This window comes from Bombus terrestris, chromosome 1 (genome assembly GCF_910591885.1).
Source record: "Bombus terrestris chromosome 1, iyBomTerr1.2, whole genome shotgun sequence".
In the NCBI taxonomy this organism is placed as follows: Eukaryota; Metazoa; Arthropoda; class Insecta; order Hymenoptera; family Apidae; genus Bombus; species Bombus terrestris.
In genome coordinates, this window is record NC_063269.1 from 8,117,423 (window position 1) to 8,139,658 (window position 22,236).

A 22,236-nucleotide genomic window follows, 5' to 3' on the forward strand; every position below is an offset into this window, starting at 1 on the left:
ACGAGTTTAAGCTGTAATTTGAATTACAAAGTAGCACGGAGAACTGGAAAAAGTGGGCGAGATTTTTAAACACGTTGCTTTTTAAGGGATTCGTTTTAAATTTACACTTAGAGAGCATTGTTCAAAGGAGAGACAAAAACTCACGGCATTATGTTCTTTATCTAGAAGTTTACATTCCCAAGGAAGCGTGTTTTGAAACCGTGTTTGTACAGTCAAGTTGGGCAATGTATGCACGGGTAGCTGAAACGTAGCTTGAAACGTAACGTTACTAGGCACCTTTGTCGCGTCTGGCCTGTGAAGCCTCCCGGTGCGGTGCCTCGTTATCTTTTTATCTGGTACTCGTCCCACCCTTCTTCTAGAAAGAGGGACGAAAGGGAAGAACGAAGGGAAGAGTCAGGCGAGCGCACATGAGACACCCACATTAATTATTTTTCTTCGTCCTTTTGTTTTTCCCAGTCTCGCGACTCTTAGCCTGCCCGCCATTTTGCGAGACGTCACTGACCGCAGATATCCAGCTGAAATACACGTAGATGTTTCCTTAAATGGATTGCCCGTCTTTGTCAAAACGTCCAAAAATTCGCGACCGTAACCCCTGCGACTATATATACATGTACTCGCGATATAGATGCCCGTTTTATATATTGTTAATAATTTAACGACCGCTTGACTTTTTAATCTACATCGATTTATGTAATTACAACGTTGATGAAAGTAATGCTTGAAATAATAAGCATGTTATTTATTGAGCCATCGAATTAAATTTGCGTTTTGAATACATTATAAGGGTAGTAAGTACGAATTTACTGGTTATCGTGAAGTCATTAAAATTTAAATGACATTTTACTATTCGCTTTCATCGTGATTTATAAATGTACGTTAGCCACAAGTATATTGAAATAATCCGCGTTATTCAATCCATACAGATGTACAGGAAATTTCTGTAGGTGTAAATGTAATTAGTTAACATTCTCCTGAAATTTTGGATACTAATATTTCCTATACCCAAACAAATTCAAACAATTTCCCTGCAATCATTTCTTCAATGATATATATATCTTTCATCCTGAATAAGAAGCTTTCCCGATTCTAGAAAATTTAAATTAATACATTATTCGATGAATATATATTGTTAGTATCTGAATAATTTTTTAAATACTGTTCCTATATACCTTATATCGCATTTATCCTTTCCAACGGTTAAAACTGATATAATTAAAATTAATCTTCTCTATTAATAGTTAATTCCAGGGATATCTTTTAGCTAAGAAACGAGCAAGCTAGCTGGCTGATGCGTGACAAACAACGTCTTACGCAATACGCGACTAATCATATTTTAATCGGTGATTATCCGTTAAGTGGCCTAAACGGCAACGGTTTTGCCACAAGATGCGCCGAGCAAAAGCATTTTTGAATTCGATAGCATCCGTAAGTCTTTCACGTTCAAGAAGCACATTCTGCAACGTGTCTTCAATTTTATCTAATAAAATGGAAGCTAGCGCCTTGTTAAGCCACCCTTTGGCGCTTGCTAGTAAATTAATGAGCTCACTGCAACACTACACCGTGCAAACCCTTATACCGTCCCAACCACCCCGTGCTTCCCACCCGCCCCCTTTACTCCGTTGCCAGTCTACTCGCTCTACGCTCTCCTCGGTCTACTCTCGAAACCAGCATTAAATCATACATCAGCGCACGATGTGGCGGATGACGAGGAGGAACGGGTCTGGAGAAGAGTAAAACGGGAAATGCTAACGGGGTGGAGAGGGTGTCGCGTATCCTAGTAACCATCACACGGCGAGACCAGACTTTGATAGGGTTTAGAAGAAAACGCTATAAAATATTTCGATCAGATTATTATTATGATTGATAAATTTTTGGAAACGTAGCTAGTTGTTAGTCAATTTTAAATGTAAAATATCGAGCAGGGTAAATATTAAACATGTATCAAAAATTCTCTCGAATCGTATTTTATAACGAAAATATCGAAAGCATGTCCCTATAAAAATTTGTGTGAGCAATTTAAAAGAAAAATAGAGTACGGTATTTGACTGACGTTTTTATTTAAACTTGCAGCACGTATTATTTTCAATTTGAAAAATTTTTCCGAAATATATATATCGTAGGCAATACGTTACAATTTATTATGGAAGCAATATTCGTGGCGAAACGTGTTTGCGAATATAAATAATCATTCTTCATCCAATATTCGCGATATTGTACGGGTACCTGGCTGGTAAAGGAAAATACATCATTTGATTTCGATAAATTGCAACCTCTAAGAGCAACAAGAGCTTAGAAATGAACAGCATTTATTCCGAAATCCCATTATAACCGGTAGTACCATTTCATCCACGTGAAAATCTACATTACGCATTGCTTATTGGGATTCAGTTGAAGTTATTTCACGGCCGCGTCGTGTAGATTAAGTCTTAAACATGCGGAATCTAGCCGAGAGCATGCAGAGAGGAAAAAGGGTTAACGCGCTGGCCGGAAGAAGGTCCGAGTGTGGTCAGCTCGTGTAATCCCCCTTTAAAACCGACAAGAATTAACTTTAGCACATCGCAAATTCGCACCACATTTTGCGGCTATTATGAATTTAAGCACTCTCCGTTTTGCGAGGTGTAAAGGATTCTGAAATGAACTCGTACGGTCAGCGACAAAAATGGCCCAGCAAGATGGCGATACGAAATGTTATTCAGGAAACAAGAGAAAATCAACGAACGCGGAAAATACTTAACAACGTGAAAAAAAAAAAGGAATGAAATACAAAACGTTGAATCATATTAAACAACTTTTATAAGCGCTATCTGCTTATTTTGTGCTTTATCTTTTTCAGTCTGGTAATTCTGATATTTCTCTAGCAGGAATATAACAATAAATATCTTTTCTAATAAAATACACAAGCATTTCCACAATTCATTATATTCTAATGTTTCCTATTTCTTGATAATTTTTCATTGGCGTGTAATTGCGTGATATTTTAAAGTTACCTTCAAGTTTGCATGAGCACAAAATGCAAAATTTTATTAAGAAGGTCGCATTGTAATGATAACAAATTCAGTAGAAAGTTTCAAAAGATATTTTTTAACATGTTGAAAGTTACCCCATTAACTCGCTACATTTAATCAATAACAATAATCAATCGACTAATCGAATAAGTTTATTATCTCTGATATACCTTTGTGTGTACGAATAAATTTCTAACTTTCACAAAATTAAAGGAAATACAAAAATTAAATGGCAAAATATCCCTACATCTTTTCAAGAAGAAAGTTACCGAAGACATATATTCAAGTAGGAAACGTATTTAATAGTAATCAACTAATAATTTATTCGTAATAATCTGCTTCCGACCGTTAAAATAACGACTATAAAATGTAGTAATTATACACCAAACTCGAGGAAAGGAGAATGACGCGTAACAAGAAGAACAATATGCAAGATTTCTGAGTTTAATAGATCTGACGAAAAGGGCAATGAAGTTATAACATGGTTTTCCATGGTTTTGAACTGGTGAGGATAGGGGTTGCTGGTTCTTCTCTCTTCCGACTACAGGCCGGAACTGGCCTTCTAACCTCGTTAACACACCCATCTTTCGTGCCGCGAACGAGCGAGGTTCGCCGATTTCATTACCAAAATGCTCCGCCCGGAAGTAATCAATTATTTCGAGTCAACGCAACGACTAGACCGTAGATGTGTCTCATACGCGTGGATCCTTCCATCTTATCGTGTTTTCAATTCCGTCACTCATGCAAGTGTCATAGGAAGTTGTGATCGATAGCACTTAAGAGATCATATATTATTTAATACTTGTGTGATTCTTCTACACAGTATACGTGTTGCTGCAATATAACGAAGTTGTTACGTTAAAAGAATATTTTCTTTAGTGAAAGTTCAAATTGAATTTTTAAGCGATAACCTAGTTTGACGAAATAACGTATGTAGTTTAAAAATAATTGGTAGTTTTGTTTATTCGCTTATTATTTATTTTAAGGTCGTGCCCATGCGAAAGGATCATTAGTAACTATATTAGCTCGTATGGATTTAGATCTACGACTTAAATAAAGCGAGATAAATAAAATGATAAATGTATACGCTAAGTAAGAACATGATGTTGAGTTTAAAGCAAATCTCTTTTCTGTACCGCAACATATGTTCAATTGCAAATACCAAGTACTTTCTTGCACAATGTTTGTTTCTGATTTTAAAAATTCTACTTGCAATATATATATATATATATATCCTTCGATATTTATCACTATTTCGCCATCCTTTGGAGTACGTTGCCTCTATTATTTAATAATTATTCGATTCACATTGCAGAATAATTTTAACGTATTTATAGCTGCATTTAAAAGTTGGAGCATTCAACCGATCGTGACAAGTATTCGTCGGTACCGAGACCTCGACAGCAGACACTTTATACCCGTAGACCTTACGGCATGTCGCTCCGCAAGTTCGCGACGCTTTCGTGACTCGCATGCGAGTCACTAGTTATCGTCGAGATTATATCATCCCCCCCGTGAACACGGTATGCCATATTGACCGTTAGTTGCTTATTAGTGTCGTTCCTTCGTCATCGACCAGGCACGTTACACATTTCGAAAAAATACGTGGTTATACGTGCAAAAATTCAATGGAAATTTGCGGTTTCGTGGTATTTTCGAACACCTACCGAAATTAACTACTGATTAGTGGTAGAAGCATCTCAGCTTATAATTTGCCTACTTTCCCTAATACTTCAGATTTATTGCTTTATAAAGAATCTCACGCCTCAAATATCGGAGAATTTTTAATCAACTCTAAATTGATAAAAGAAGAAAGAGACGGTGTTTATGGAAAATTTGACTTCTCAAGCAGTTCTACTGTCGAATTCTTTTATCTGTAGCTAAATGTACGTAAAATTTATAATTTGTATCACTTTATGTGTATTACTGGTTTAATTACGCTCATACAACTTGTAATTATATTAATGAGAAGTTGGTATTTCGCTGAACAAGATGGAATGCGTGTATATGGTTTTATTTTATCCGTCTGAAGTACTACAACGATCCCAACGAACAACGATTATGACAGAATTTCATTCAATAAATTATTAAAGGATATCATTAATCAAAAAATATTATTCGAGCCAAATTTGTCATTATATATAATAATAACTCGTCATTTTGTTAAAAAACGACAGAACTTGCATATGAATCTAATATTTCTTACGCTCAATGAAAACAAGAGGAGACAACCACTGTGAATGCAAGCCAGCGTCGGTATTCAGGTTCCAAAAAAAAAAGAATCGCTCATATAAAATGTACTTGGAACTCCAGAATCTTCTTATAGAATTAGCGATTCTCAACGACAATTCCAAACAACAGCGGTGTCTTTCGTTTGGTATCCACGACACACCAACGTTCTAGCTTGTCCAACCTGGCTTGTCGACGTGACACAGTCTCGCAGGCGTTCGCATCAGATTTAATTATTCTAGAGACGATCACATGCGGTAATTCGCTACGCGCATCGCATTCATACACCGCGGCGTACGCCGCTCTTGATTTTCCATTTTCCTCGAAATCGGCGTCAAACGCTGTTACGAGTGTTACGGTCACGAAACACAGAACGTACAATTGCGCCCTATCAAGCCCGACGATCTATCAATTAATTAACGAAAATCACGTTTTTGCCAAACGGAAGAGCTGGTTTCTACATCCTCTATTTCGGGGATGAAACCGTGGAGATTCGTTCGTCATGCGCAACTCACTGCCGATACTCGCCGGCGTCGTGGCTGGAGACGCGTTCGGCCTCGCCGCGAATTACCGGATATCTTAATGAGTACCGTAATTAATACGGCGGCAGATGAGGGAGGGATGTTGCGCAGGACGAGGGGTCGAGATAGCGCTTAACCGAAACGTACGGGCTTTGTCACGGACGTGTACAAGATAACCGTATATCTGCTGTGAAATGCAAACCGAGGCGACGACCACCGTGGACATCCCGCTGTGCTATACCAGAATAGGATTGCGGTAGATCGGCGCCGACGAAGCGCTCATCTACGCGCCACCCTCCTCTACGGTGATACTCGACAGCCACGTTCTAATGCCTGCCGTTTGAATGGTGCCTGGCGCGTGCAATGCCGGGACACGGCAATTACCAGCCGTGTGATTAGAACGTTAAGAAGTTCGAAGTCTTAGGGACGTGAATTGGCGTGTTTGCACGGGAGGGGAAATAGTATGTTGCAAGAAATTTACATACAGTTTGCTGCGAGTGTTGTTGCTGGGGAAGGAGTCGCCATTATCTCAAAGGCTTATCTCAACCTTTCGAAACGATAATCGGCAAATATTATTATAGTGTTCTGTTGTTTTATTTTTTATTTATTGTTGGTCGGAGAGTAATATTAGATTAGAATAGAATAATAGAATAAAAGAGGATGACAATATGTATACAATGCTGAATGTACGATTAGGTACAGTTTGTACGGAAGGTTTGTAAGGAATGTGATGTAAGGTCGAAAGTATTGTTAATTGCTGTAAGCGAAAGGTATACTATGCGTTATGTTTTAAAAAATGTGCATTTTACAGAATACAAAAAATAGATGCTAAAGCAGACGTATAATAACGCGTCATTAAAGGGAAATGATTTTACACGCACGCACAATATAAAAAGTAATATACATATGAATACCACAACGATGTTTATGAATATATATGGAGCTTAATGAATGTTGTAATTTGAAGCGTAATTGTTGCGCGATATGCATAAAATACTTATTAACGTACGATTGCCGAAGCAGCAGAACAACTGTATGCAGCTCGATTAAAAAAACATGCAAAAGAATGCGCGGCGTGATATCAATTAATTCAAAAACACTACACAAAAATGTATACGCAATAACTGACATAAATAGCAATCACCGGTATAAACTCATCGTTCATAGTTCTCATATTCGCCCTTAAACCCCTGAGTCCTTTCTCGTCGAAATAATCATACGATAACTTTCCACTAATTAACGTTAGGTTGCGTTTATCAAGAAATCTAATTAACACAACAGCCGTTAAATCATTTCTCTTGATTATCCGCGGGTTATAAATTATCGTATTGTAGGCATAACCCCCAGAATACTCACGTAATTAACATTCAGAGGCGCTGGAAATGGAAGTACAAACTAAAAGAAAGGAACGAAAGAAAAAAAAAAAAAGAAGGAACGACTTTATGAGATTAATTTAGCTCGTTGAAATGAATTTTTGAAAAGGTTCGTCTACCAGCGAGCTTAAATAGCTGGATATTCATAGATCGTTGCAACGCGAAACACTGATGTAGTTTCTCCTTCTTCCTTTTTTCTCTCCTTTCCTTTTCCTTTTTTTTTTCTTTTTTTTATTTTCCACCGTAATCACTTTCATCGAAAATGCGGCGAGTTGGAGTGCGAAAGTTTTACGTTGCCCCTAACACGAGGCAATCCTGCCGATCCTCATTGCCTTCCAACGCTGGGCATCTAATAAATATTAACAAGAACCACGACGAGATGGTAATCCGCAAAAGTTTTTCTTTGTGGATAGACTGCCAAGGGGATGTAACATGGCGCGGCGAGACGAGGATTCGGTTAGGGAAAGGGTAGCGACTCGGCAAGGAGTAGTTGAGCGAAGCGAAGAAAGACGGCTGGATAATTCAGACAAGAGGGCGCACAATGAAAATTTGACAATGTAAATTATCCTGTTATTCTTCTTCTTTTATTAACTCGCTTCCGTCTTCTAGGTACCTATCCGCGGAAGTTGCCGCGAAGAACTTTTGAAACGCTATTCCACATCGCCTGAATGAATAGGAAGCTGTTGCCAACTGTTCTAATATCTGTTGCACACGCTAAGAGAAAAATCCTCGCAATTAACACGTTTCTCCGAATTGTGCGAACTTTGTGATATACCGTGACTTGAGGATGAAAATAATTCGTGAAACTAAATTTAAACTTGATGATATGACACCGGAATTCGATTAATTTAATGAGCTGGAATTTAAAATAGAAGCTTTCACATCTTTTTATACATACAAACATGCCTTATTTAAACATGTATATAGCCAATTAAACATATCGTACATTAAAGTATTTTACATCAAAGGAAACAACTAATTCAAACTCATTTCAATGAATAATCGTTATCTTAACTCACATTACCGTACCTTTCAGGTCCACTAAATGCTTTCATCGAGTCCAGAATATTCCGCGTCGTTCATATTCAATGGGCTTCGAGTGGCTCGCCTCATCGTATCGTTTTCACTCGGCCGGTCATAAAACGCGACATTAATTCCGCGCGAGCTTCTTATTTTCTCGCCAGCTTTTCATACATTTCTTCCAGGATGGAAGAACGATCACAGCCACGAGATCTTCTCGTGTTTTTACGAGCCGAAGCTCGTCCATTCCCCTTCGCCATCGTATCACCCTCCCAACAGCTCTACATCCGTTATTTTCTCATTACTTTTTGGACGGTTATCGTTCACGAAAACGGAACTTCTTCTAGCAGGATCTTGCAAAGTTAATTCGTTCAACCTTGTCATTGTACTCGGATAATTTTAACAGATCGTCGATTGAAAACTAACCGCTTGGCCCTGTATTAAGCGGTCGAAAATCAGTGCTTTCGATACGCTGTAGGTCGCAGGGGGAAAGGCGTGCTTGAGCCGAACGGAGCAACGCAGGGCTATTCTAAGGGCTCGAGATTACAAGGCATTGTTCCCGTGCCACCCTTTGTCTCAAATTTACCCTTCCTCGACCAACCTTCACCACCTTTTTCAACCCCCGTTCGCCGCCTATCTCGTTCTTCTTTGTATTTTTAATTCGCAACTTTGTAACCAGCCCTGTCTCACTCCTACATCGAACGTCTCGCCTGCTACCGTCCTTCCTTTTTCGCCTGGCTTTTCCCGGACCCTAACGTTCCGTTTCCACTGGCCGACCCTCGATCCAATCCATGGGTGTCGTCGTCGTCGTCGACCTTCGTCAACGATTATTTCTCCGAGGAAATCTGGCCCTCCACGGTTGGGAAACCGTTTTGCATTTATTCGCTCGCTGGAATAACGTTGAACTGGGAGTTTACATTGGCCGTGAATGTACCAATGTAATTTTAAAGCGATTCTGGCAAGGCTGCGGAGAGATATCCGGTTACGCGGATCGTTAGACAAAGTTTGTCAAAGCAACGCGAAATGGTAATTTCGAGTTAGAATATGAAATATATTAACGTATATCATGGTACAATATATTAACATACGATAACGAAGCAAAATCGGAATGTTTAATTAGACCGTGATCAAGGTAGAAGAAGTTCGTACGTTATCTAAGATAATTCCTTGATATTTTAATGGAAATCTAGAAGATCTTCCTCGCAGAAAAATTATAGAATATAAGAATAGTTTGTGTGAAATCATCAGTACCTTCTTTGACACGTAACAAAGCGATCACGAGAAGTTATCTCAATTCAGTGATTCGTTAACGAAAATCGTAGCAGAATATTGATTAAACGCAATAATGTAAGAAGAAGAGGTTTCACTTTTCACAAGCTTCGCCACAGTATATCAAATAACGTCAAATTTAGTCATTGCAGACTTCGAACCCGCACCACTTACAACCGCAAATCTTTCTCTTTTTTTCTTTTTTTTTTTTTTTCTTTAAGAATCTCAATCAATACTTCAACCTAATATATAAATAACGCCTAAGTGGCAATGATAGACCTTCTATCTATCGAAGCGTAATGTTGCTCCGAGTAAAGAAAAGAACGGTAACGGACAGCGTAGACACAGTGTCGTGAAATCCGCTGCATAATTGTAAGACCATAATACCGAAGGACGAACGGGTTTACACGGTAGACGGGATTTCTGCAGTTCGCTAAGGAACGGCGAAAACCCATTATAGATAACGAGAGCCAGAAAGAGAGACAAAGTCGAGTGGTGGGGTAGTGCACGAAGTGAAATCGAGGTGCTGGTGTACGAAAAGGCCCAATACGCCTCCTCCAAGGATTTGCGAAACGATTCCCCGCTACGACTTTGAAGTCGTTCGCCGCTAAAAGACAGAGACAGAGAGAAAGAGAGAGAGAGAAAGAGAGAGAGGAAGGGATAGAGGAAAGGCTCTGTAGTCGCCGCTTGCATCTCTCCGGCCATCGCCGCCAGTAAAATGACATCTCCGAAGGAGGAAAGTAGAGTGGATATCCGGTGTGCTCCATGCAATTGGAAACTTTTAGTAAATGTAAACCGTTTCGTGCTCGAGTAGATACAATCCGGTGCTAACCCAGTATCCGCTACCCTCCTGCACCCTTTAGCCTCGCTTTTAAATCTCTCTTTTGCTCCTTCTTTCTTACCTATCCACGCGAGCCCGAACGACACCTAGCCCAGCTGTGCACGTTCAGAGAGATGCACACAAGTCGTCTGACCGGATCGGAACTTGTGTTTCTCCCTCATCGAAGAACCCTCTATCGGTTGGTCGATGCATCAGGCGAGAGGATACAGAAACGGGACTAAAAGGGAAATTGTAAAGTACGTCGCTTAGAAATTCGCGAACGGGCGAGAAGAACGGGAAAACGAGGAAAGAGAAAGAATGGTGCTCGGTTCGGTACAATTCGCCCCGCCACGTTCACCGGTTCCACGATCCACAGTCTCGATAGTCCGATTAAAACCGACTCTAAAATCCCGTCCCAACCTACCGAACCTATTGCGCCGCTGCTATTCCGTTTTATTGTTCGACGTACCATATGCATAGCAATAACTATGTCCGCCCCCTACCGATATCGAGTAGCTCTCGCGTTTCGCCACGTTTCAACCTTACTTACCTTTCGCTGTTGCTGACTCCTTACGACCTTCGAATTTCCATAGTTTCTCGAGAGTGTCGCGGTTTCACGCTGTTTACATCTTTTTCGATCCCTCCCGTCGTTTTACGATTCGTTTTTGTTCCTCGTCCTCTCGTTTGTGCTTTTTGCTTTAGACTTCTTTTAGTAGCTTCCGATGTCCTGGGATCTGTAATTGAACGTTACTTACAGGATTGTAAAGCTTCCACGTTTTTACGGTTCGTACAGCGCGACCGATTGAAAATCGTGCTGATGCTCAGTCGAGATTCTGACAATCTGAATTTAGTCGATATAAAAATTTATATTGTGTACTACGAAAGAAATGGTCTTCAATAAACGGAAGAATTTTAAGAAAAATACATTTCTATTACCATATTTTGTTACAACGTTTCGATAAAGGTAGCAAACAAAATTTCCATTTACAGTTTCCAAAACTTGACGAAGATCGTACACATAATAACAGAGAATATTATCTGTAAAGTATCTGCGACAAATGTCAGTAATATTTAAAAAATAACATCCATCATAATTCTAGGAAACGTATATTCAAGAATTTCGTATAAACAGAATATTTCACGCTAAGAAACACAACTCCAATGAAATAGGCCATTTCAAGGCAACTATCCGTCACTATAAACCAAAGTAGCCACGGAATCGTCTCGGTGCCTCGCACTGCCTACTACCGACGACGAAACGAAGAAGCGAGATTGAAAGTGATTAAGACCGGGCGGTGGGTGGCCGGAACTACTGTGCGTGCATGCAAACGCAGCATAGTAGGTCACAGTGACGTTAAAGGGTTATCAAATAGCCGTAGTATAAAGCGTTTGGGCGGCGAAAGGGCGAAGGGTGAGTCGGAGCCGCGTCGTATTGGCATACGGATGCTTACAGTTGGGCCTGTGAACACGTGTAGCCGAGCTGCACATCGCTAGCTGTCTGACAGTTTGGCATGTTGCCTTCCACCACCACTAGTACCGGCTCCGCCACCGGCATCGCCATCGCCAGTATCAGGGACGCTGCGTATCGGCTAGTTGTCCTCGTGTCGACACGCGACACGTTACCATGCTTCCACATGTATGCACACGCAGGTGTTTAACGCCACGGGAAATCGGTCAATCGGTAACATAGTATCTCGACGCCACCTGTAAGTGTATAAAGAGTATACAAAGAGCGCTGTGGTCCGCTCAAAACCTCGGAATATCATGCCGTTGTAGCGTCAGGTTGTATTTTCTCTATGAATTCGGCTATTTTATGGGACTTGGGACGATGGTATGTGGAAAACACTAGCGGACTAGCGACTGGGGTGAATTCGATCACTGTTGTTCCCGTTGTGTTGCACGGATGTTGGCTCGATCGTGTTCGTTTACATTCGATTTTTAGAAAAGTATAATGGTAGGTATGTAGGAGAGCTGCTGGTGTATAACACAATGTGACGTGTTAGGGAATGATGAATGAAACGGTTTTGTTGCTCTTGCTTCATGGTTGTGGCAACTGGATTTTTGTTTTTGTAAAGATGCGAAACGTTTTGGCAGATTTTGCGGAAAATAAAAGATTTTTGTTTATTTACGGGGCAAACGACGCGACGCATAACGGTGCGTTTGTTTTATTTACGGATTGATGAATATCGTGACAGAGAAATATTTTTCCGAATAAATTGCGCGCGATTATCTGATAAAATATGAACGATATAAAAAAACATCAAAGCATGGAATGTCCATGGTATTAGGGTGCACGGCACGTATATATTCGCATTTTATTGCATTTTACTTTCAAATTTTATTTGACGATACTTTGCCGTATTTATCCTCTTACTTCTGTTTAACTTTTTATTTGCTCTTTTAATGGAAAAAAATGTAAGTCTCACAAAGGATAAAAATATAGAAAACGAGTAATATTTTAGATATTATTAAATACAATTTAGTTAACTGCAAGACCAGATAATTTGTTACAAGCCGAGTTTCGTGTAACGGTATATTTCATCAGGACGAAAGTGTCCGTGTGGCGTTAATTTTGCGGACAAACGGGACAAATACGTTTCAGTTCAGATGTTTCGATCGAAGTTTATATTGTAACATTAGATTAACTTTGTTTAGATTAATAACATCGACTTGATGACATTATGATACTATAATAAAAATGTCTAAATACCTATATAATCATAGAAAAGGATGATCAGACAAGTACTTTTTATAATTATATTTTCAGTGTACATTCTTTTGCCTAGTGAATTTATGAGAGTCATTGCAAAACTATTATAGTTATCTATTTAACGCGCACGATACTACATTTTCAAATTTGTTTCTCTTGAAAATGAAATATCTTATGAAAAAGTTTTATTTTGCATTTTTTACTTATTTTCATTATTTTTTTATTTACTTCGTGCAGTTTAAACCTCTGTCGATTATTTACTCCGGTGCAGTCCGGAATTAAGCCAAATTTAAATTATACTTGTCAAATCTCGATTTTCTCGAAAAACGGAGCCACAGATGAACCAATATTATGCCAAATTTCTTTCTTTCTATTTTTTCTCATAAAATCACCCGCTTCCCGCTTGTTCTACGATCACTGCCCCATCCTCTGTACTTACCAACAATAGTCTTTTCATCCGATACGAACTTCTAATACACGACAGCGCTGATATTGACTGATTATGCTTCACGAAATGAACTTACGCTGAAACCAGAACACCGAATAGTTGCACATGGTGGCGTGGAGTACCTATACCGGAATCCAGTGATCCGGGTAAAGAATTCTCGCACGTGACATCAGACTTAAACGGTCGTCCCTGAAAAGGAGTCGATGGTTTCCCAGATTCGAATGTCGCGATACTGTCCATGGCGGGTTCCTATGGGAAAATTATTCTCCGCGTCGCGCAGACCCGATATCGCAAGCCGCATGATATCTCCATAGCAGCGGATTTCTACGACGATTTCGCCTATTTGCAATAACAGTTCGCTTGCCGAAGAATGAAAACGCGACGTGTCGTCGGTCGCCAAGCGGAATAAGGAACATGGCGTTCACCGGTGGGACGTGCTCCGCGACTGGGATAACCTTTATTTCGCGCCGCCACTGTTACCGAATGGAAATTAGATCGACGTTTACGTATGAGACGTGTAAATCGATACTGCACAGATTTAAATAATGCAGCCGCGGGTAACAGCGTGTGTCGGGAGTCGATGCCAGGGAATTTCGAGAACCGTTTTCGCGATAAATTCTGATTCGTGGACATGGAAAATAGGGTTTCTTCGCGGATACGAAAATGTAAAAGCGTAAGGAGATTGTTGCGGTAGATAGCGGGTATTGGAAGATCATCGCTCTATTTGTACAACGTAACTGATTTATGCAGTATTCGAATGCACGGAATCTTTTGCTGGTACATCTGCACGTGTTTGTTTAGGAATAAAGTGTTTCGTGTAATTTTACAAATATGAGCTAGTATTTGTGATGCTGAATATTTCGATATGTTAGCGAGTGTGTTGAATGAACGAAGAAGATAAATGGATTGGGCAAATAAGACTGTAACACTTGTTAAAAAATGTAAGCACATTTGCGTGATTAGAACGGATGACCGAAGAAAGTCATGAAAAATTACGAATCGTTAATCAGTTTCGCGACAGTTTTATATATTTTGCATTTGATAAATCGCCACGTATAATAACTAATGAGACACTTCCTTTTGCACTTTCACACCGCACTGTTCCAAAGATAAATCAAACAAACGTACATACACTGTTCCTATAGGCTAACAAGTTCAACAAACTTTAGACCAAATTACTCTATCAACCTTGGCATAAATTTCGCAATTAGACAACATAATCGCGTTTAAAGAAACGATATTCGAATGGGTGCCACGAAGACATTTATTCAGCGAGGCACTACGCTTAATTTGTCGGCGAAGAAGAAACAGGCTAATTGGATTACACCGTAGCGCCGGAGCAGCGTTTTTACAACATTGGCCGGAATGAAGAATGCAAAAGGGAATGATGTACGTAGCTACGTCGGGTGGAAGTAAAAACGAGGGTGAAAAAAGAGTAGAGGGAGTGAGAGGACGTGAAGTAAATCCAGCGTAGCGTGGCATCACCGACCCAGGAACTACATGGACCGTGGTGGTCAACGTACCATAACATTATATCTATCCCATGTAGCCTATAGCTACTATTTCTTTTGGACATGTGACTGGAAACCAACCCTTAGGTATCACCAGCAGCGCAGGACAATGTGCTTGACTTAGCCTGATCTTATTTTCCTCCCCGAGACACAACGGTAATTCCATATATGAAATCATATTTCCGAAGTCTCCCGACGTCACGGCATGTCTTGGGGCCTGGTCCGATTATTTTTCCCTTACAATGGACGATATGGTTCACACATCAAATTATTTCAATAATATCAACATGATTTTACGAATAATAATATCTCTTTAAAAATAGATTCTGCAAAAATCTGCATGCATTGCGTAGAAAATAGAATAAATTTTCAAATCTATATGAAAAAATGTCAGCGTTCTCAATGAAATGCTTCACATCGTTTAGGAGAAAGAAAAAAATCGCAAAAATACATCGCATAAATTATACAGGTAATGTTCTCCAAGATATCGCAAATACGCTTTGAACAATGAAAATCGTTCTATTACAAACAAACGTTTGAAAATTTCTCTTATTTTCGTCTCTCTCTCTCTCTCTCCCTCTTGTACAATCTAACATAGATTGTTTCCTGCTTGAGAAAGGATAGAAATTAAAATAAGAACGGCGCATGGATTCAAGCTTCGCCCCATCACCAGTTCCGTTTCCGGCAATTGTGCTTATATTCTTCGTTTCTTTCAATCGTCCGTTGTGCCCTGAACGTAGCGGTTGTACAAATGTTTCGTTTCGTTGGAGCAAAGTATTTTTATTCGAGCGGTATAGCGGTATAGACAGGTAAAGAGAAGCGTGGTGGAAGTACCTGAGAAAGTGGGGGATTTGCGTAGTTGAAGAGCGAAAAAGAGAACGGGAGAGCTTATCAAGAGCTTTAAGTTTTGCTCACAGAAGCAGTGAAGCAGGGGAGCACGGTCTCTGGCTTAATCCTGTATTGTAAACTAGACAGCATACAACGGCAAGTTTTCTACCTTGTGCCACTCACCTTCTATACTTGTTATTTCCTTTCTTTACCGCCCACCTTCCCAGAAGGGTGAAAGACATCATGGGTTAATCTGTCCTCTGGGAATAACTCGAAACACAGAACAAAAGCTTCCGTTCTTTTAGCTTTTCTCTCCCTCTCTTTCTTCCCTCTCAGCTCCACCGTTCTTTGAACATAATCTTAACCCTTTGCGCAATCAACGATACGTTCTCTTTTTGTTCGCCTCTTTATCCGCTCCGTGTAAGTCTTTAAGTGGAATTTGCTTAAGCATCATCAGAGGTGCGAGATGTAAATACGCGCGTTCTGTTTTGCGGCGTGTAGCCTTTGTTGGGAAATGAGAGACATTTATTAAAGTAATTTGCTCAAACAAATATTTATACACAGCCACTGTTTCTTGTGTATTATATCGAATGCTATATTCGTGGGTTAGAAGAAGTCTAATCGTGTTTCCTTTAATTTCATTTAGCAGATTATTTGAAAATAAGATTTTGGGCATTTTAACATCCTTCGCTTGGTTTAGCGTCGATATCCATTTTAGCAAAAGGAAGTTTCAGCTTCAAGAAACGTTACTTTCTTAAAAAGATTAAAATGGAAAATGGAAAATTAAATTGGGAATCATATTTATATTAATAGCAATAAAAACGGTTTTGAAAGCATAAATTATTTGGTTAATTGAGACATATACAGACAATGTACACTATAGGAATAATCACGTATTGTTGTAACGCAGGAATGGTAACATACCATTGTCAATTATTGGCTTATTTGCATGTTTGATTACCAAAAGTAGTTGAATTTGATTTGCATTAGTGATCAAATGAATACGAGATAACATATAATAAAGGGATGCAGTGGTCGAAAAGCATATAATAATTAGAGGATACAAAGAGTAATCGTAGTTAAACAAATTTGTCTGCAATGTATTATAATGACACATAATATTTTAATTCCATCGCAGTAAAACGTTCTCTCCTCTTTGTAAATGTTCCTGCAATACGCACTTCATATTCAGGGTTAATATCATAAGAAAGAGGATTTATTTCTCCATGTACTCTCAAATTTTCGCGTTTATGCTAAATCATGTCTACGACTTCGTATTCCAGCCACGTGTCGCGTCTTACATAGTTCGGCATAAAGCTAGCCTTATATTCGTCGGCGCGATGTAAGCGCGCGTGAATCTTTTCAATTCTGAGCAGTATATAAATTACAAGACCAAGTCTCTTTCGTGTTTTCATACTTGAGCGGAACTCTTTGCGATCTCGGTTAAATGGTCCGTCCTTGTAAAAAGCTTACTTGCTGGATGTTAAAACCTACGCCTGTTAGATTTCTTGCTTATGGTGCAATAAATGTATACAACTGGAAGAAGGTAACTTACCCCTATGTATAGCCGTGATGGGAGAAGATGAGCGGGCAGGTAGCTGCCCGCCGCTACTTTCATACATTTATTTATGAAGCGCTATGAATAAATGGATGCTGGCCCTCCTCTCCCGCTTAGTGTTTCAGAAAGCTGATATCGTGTTGTTCGTACACGGACATAGCGAATATAATGGTTGTTCGGGGGAGTACCTTGTCAAATCGATTAGCTCATTTCTCGGTGTCTGCCTTCTTTCCACCATGTTTTGGACAGAATTTTCAAAGGATAGCAGGTATGTGATAATTTTGAAAAATTTTCATCCGGTAGAAATCCTTCGCGTAAATTTTTACTTAAAAATCTCTGCTTTTATTAAAGAATTCAATTGCCCTTGTAAAAACATGAAACGTCGCGACAACTCCACACTGATAAGCTTACCAATAAAAAATATTTTCGTATATACGTGACAGCTCTAATTAAATAAAGGGAATAAATCTGCTCAAAATCTTAACAGTTCAAAAACCATCGTCACGAAGGAGGCAGATTAATAAACGCGATAAGCTGTACGCTGGCGCACCGAAAAATATTCTACTTCCTTAATTTCCGACAAATTTCACCCATTCCCTAATTAAGCAAACAGAGAGCAAGAGAAAGAGAGAGGGGGAGAACATAGGGATGAAGGAAGAGAGAGAAAGAGCAAGTCTCGGAGGGTGGCCACGGAGTGTCGTTCATCATGCCAGTCGTTTTATCGCCTCCACGTTCGACCGATTCGAAGAACGAGAAAATACAAAGTCAAAGGGCCGGAAGACACGAAGAATTCGAAGGAACAGCCGTTTCATCGAAGGAAATTCGCTCGCCGCTTCTTTTCCGGTTCGCCTAACCTGAAAAACGGTATTCTACTTCCCGCGTACTTTGAGTCGCGTCACGAAGCAGCGTGAAGTTCGGGAGCGTCAAAGTGAGAGGACGGTCCCTGTGCGAGCATGATGGCGGCAACGTGTCGAGGGGGTGAAAAGGTCGTGCAAAGGGATGAGCATGTAATTAACGAGTATTCTCAATAAGATGGTCGTCAGGTTAGAGGAGAGAAAGAGAAAGAGAAAGTGAGAGAGAGCATAGCAGAGCTGAAGACCGCGTCGAAAGAGAAAGCTCAAAGCTTCGAACGCCTCGCGCGTTCATCTGTTAAATAAAATACACTTAAATGCCGTGCGTGAAAACTATTGACTCCTCGGCCCTGCCTTTAACCTCCTGTTTCTTCCATCTCTGCTCGGGCGTGCCCTGCACGAGGCAGCTTAATGAGCGTCGCTCTCGTCTCGTTGGAAACCATCCTGCCTCTACGTATTTCTTTTATTTAGGCTGTCCCTCTTCTTTTTGCTCTTTAGCCTTCTTCTATTTTCTCTCTTCTTTATATCTTTCTGTCCGCGTCAACGCGTGACAGGAAGCACGGTGTCTGGCGAAACGAGATGCCACTGAAAAATGCGTAAATGTATCGGGCAAACGAGGACGAAGTATCGTATTATTGGAAGAACCGTAAGTCGTGTTTTGGCGAACGCTTGCAAAGTTCGTTCCATCAACAGGTTTCGAGAATACGAACTAGTTTCGGTTGGCTTTGTACTTGAAAGAAGCCTAGGGAATCTGTATCACGGAATTTAATTTAACTGTCGTCGCTGTCGAATCGTTGAAGCAATTCTGTAGAACTACGAAATTATTATTACAGGCATTTAAGGTGCATTGTGTGTAATATCGAATTTTCACGTTTAAACTAGTAACTAAACTAATTTCTATAATGGTTAAAATCATCTCTTTGTCAATTCTCCGCTGCGCCTTAATCATTATAGTATAACTTTTCATTATTATGTTTACGCTTATTTTTATTTCTTTGGATTCTTAGTTCATATATTGTTTCCTGCGCAATTATTAAAGAATCAAATAAATTCTACTTCGTTCATTAAAATTATAGAATAACTTCCACATATATAATTACGTTCCTTCAATGGAAACAATGCTAATGAACAATGAATTTATAAAAGTTACGATTTCACGACACGAAGGATCTTTTCTTTTACTGCCGCTCTATTTGTGTATATATAGTAATAACTTTGCGAAAAAGTCTGAAACTTTCTCATCATGAAGAAACTACAAGAACTTTCTTAGTCATCTTATATTTTATCTGTACTCGTAATAGAATCGATTATTGTTGCTATTACAAAATTCTGCATAAACAACAATAAACAACATAAAGAAATACTATCTAGAGAGAATAAACAGAAAGTGTTATTTCTATTTAACGATAAAATAAATTAACGTATAAACGGAGAGCATATTGAACGAATACAGACAATCAGCATTACAACCACGTAATATCGGTTGGACTGTCGCGTCATTAACGTGTCATTCCCCTTGTTCAGCGGTCGTCCTATTTTCTTTCGTTTTATTTTATTTGTCTTCTATGCCAGGGTTCTATTTACGACAGACCAGCACGTCGTCGTCAACGTCATCGCATAGTAGTTGTTCTCTCCTGATTCGTTCCATTTCGTTTCGCCCCGTTCACCGAGCTTCTACTCATCTCGCTTCGCCACCCGGAAAATAGATATTATTATACCGGATGCGCTCCTCGTGTATTGTAGATACGTCCGATAAATATCAGGGACGAAGCGTCTTGTAGCTATACCGTGGATAGACATGGTCGTCTTTTATGCGATGGCAGATTTCAACCTGGTAAAGACGTGTGTATAGGATACATCAACGCAAAGAATGCCGTATTATGCGAAAGCTAATGTAATATCAATACCGATATATCGTATGACTTTGCTTGTGGCACTTGATGATCGATTGTTGTCCACTGAATTTGATTACACAAAGAAGACGTAATGGTTTGCACTTAAATTATTGTGTTGCTATTGTGTACAAGATCCATATAACAGATTTTCTACATGTAGATTTATGGAATATTTTACCAGGGTTTACTAATATTTTATATAGAAGCGCCACATTTCATTTTAATTAAAAACATAATGAACGCTTGTAGCTATATTTGTTTCTAAAATTACAAATAACCGCTCGAATAAACTTGTCACTGTGATATTTACATGTGCGTTAATATTCAAGGTATATATCTACGTCACAGAAAGTCTATAACTTTATGAAACCGGGAACAGATACCTGGTTTCAATCAGACGCTAGTCGGTGGCGAGCAATAAAAGCTGTTGATAGAGAAAGGGATAATATACGGAAAGCGAGTTTCACTTCGGCAGAAAAATGTTCATCGTACGGTCGATAGTAAAAGGTAATAAGTCGGCGTATCGTAAATATAGACAAACCTTCATAAATTGAAATGAGAATCGTCAGGCTTTATATTCATACTGCGATTGGACTTTCTCAGCGCATTACTTTCATAATTCCGCGAGATTAGTTTTTGAAATGTTTTATGTTAAATTTATGTAGTATACTTCATGCAGTATTCGAACTGAAATAACAAATTCACATTCAAAACAATTAGGGAATAAATGCAGTAGGAAACATTCGATTTGTAATAAGTGTCATTATAAATATATAATGGTTATTTCAATAATCATTTTAGCTGGATATGAATTTCAATTGGAAGAATTTAAAAATAAGGAACGAAGCGGATAATAAAGATACTTTATACAAAGAGGATAATTTATTTTTCATACTATTCTTAGTAGAAGTGGAAAAGCATTTCGTCGCTAGATTAGGATCAACATAACGAAATAGGAACATAGGCTGTGTATAGGAAGTGAGTTTGAGCCAGCGCCAAAGGGGATGAGCGAGCCGACAACCCTTTACATTTTAATTACGCCCGTCTTAAAAGCCAATAAAGTCCTCGGTAGAATAGCAGCGTTCGTCAGGTTTGCTCAACCTCGGACGCGTCATGGGAATCTCACGAAATCAGTGCACCGTGAACGATGGCATTGTCCTAACGAAAGGCTGAGAACCACCGCGGAGGCCTAGCCGCCTGCCTCTCAGACATCTTCGAGCAAGCTTATCCGTCCATTTAGCTTCTCGCGCACACACGCATCGCTGTGAACAATATCCCTTTATCACTGATACGTTCCGTTTCGGATTCTTCTTTGCGCCTCTCCTTTTTCTCTTCTCGCTTTCGTATTCAAACGATGATCTTTTTATGCCGTGGACTCTCGTGTCGATCGCTCTTCGCGACAAAGTCGATGCTTCCGGATCCTCGAGTATTGTTGAAAAGAGGTATGCATTGATTACAGGGATTCCATGGTAAATTGTTATGTGTATTATATATCGTTTGTATATTATTTTTGTTTTTGACATACTTTCTAATATAGGACGAGATCATTCAATTATATAAGCATACATAAATTTATAACAGAATGTTTAATTTTTATTTGAGATTAACAATAAACGTGTATTTCACAGCTGTTTTTTAAAAGTAATGTTTCAAAGTTTCTTTCAGTTCGAGGTATGCATTTTATTGAGCAAAAACGTATACCTTGTTACTAGTTGAAAAATTTATAACATATGGTAAATTGTAAGGTGCCCTGTAATCAATTATTGAATATACATTTCGATAATGAATTCGATCAGTTTAGGTCAATTTAATTTTTCTTCGTTTATTTTTGATATCATCATCGATTTTCATATGCTATTTGACATTATTTAATTTGTCAAAGTTAACCTATATATATAGTATATATATATATACACTAAGAATTAATTAAACATTACATCACTGTGTATCCTCTTTATACCGAAAGATTATAATTTTCTGGTTTCAGTATCCTAAATGAGATGGTAATGAATGTGCATACGCTTTGAAGTTTCTTTGTCATTTTTGCGTTTTATAACCATCCAGTTGAATATTGCGCAAAGGGAATTACAAAGAGAAACTGTAACCGTGTCGACTGATTCTTGACGAAGGAACTGCGCAAAATGTTAGAATTCCATGAATAACATTGTAGAATATCGTAACGGGCATAGAAGTAAAAT

The 22,236-nt window shown here is 39.1% G+C and overlaps 1 protein-coding gene and 1 long non-coding RNA gene across 8 annotated transcripts in view; one reads left to right on the forward strand and one right to left on the reverse strand.

Annotated features, from left to right (window-relative positions):
• The window catches only part of LOC100643794 (nucleolysin TIAR), a 580,836-nt gene that overhangs the window by 22,177 nt on the left and 536,423 nt on the right, over positions 1-22,236 (forward strand). The window lies entirely within an intron of this gene.
• The window catches only part of LOC110119944, a 343,350-nt gene that overhangs the window by 7,547 nt on the left and 313,567 nt on the right, over positions 1-22,236 (reverse strand). The window contains exons 3-4 of one of the 2 annotated variants that reach the window (XR_007223634.1): positions 10,788-10,971; positions 6,364-10,475 (exon numbers count right to left, since the gene is read on the reverse strand). This is a non-coding gene — a long non-coding RNA (uncharacterized LOC110119944). Of the gene's footprint in view, positions 1-6,363; positions 10,476-10,787; positions 10,972-22,236 lie in introns of those variants that run through there. The other variant, XR_002308472.2, reaches the window with a different exon arrangement.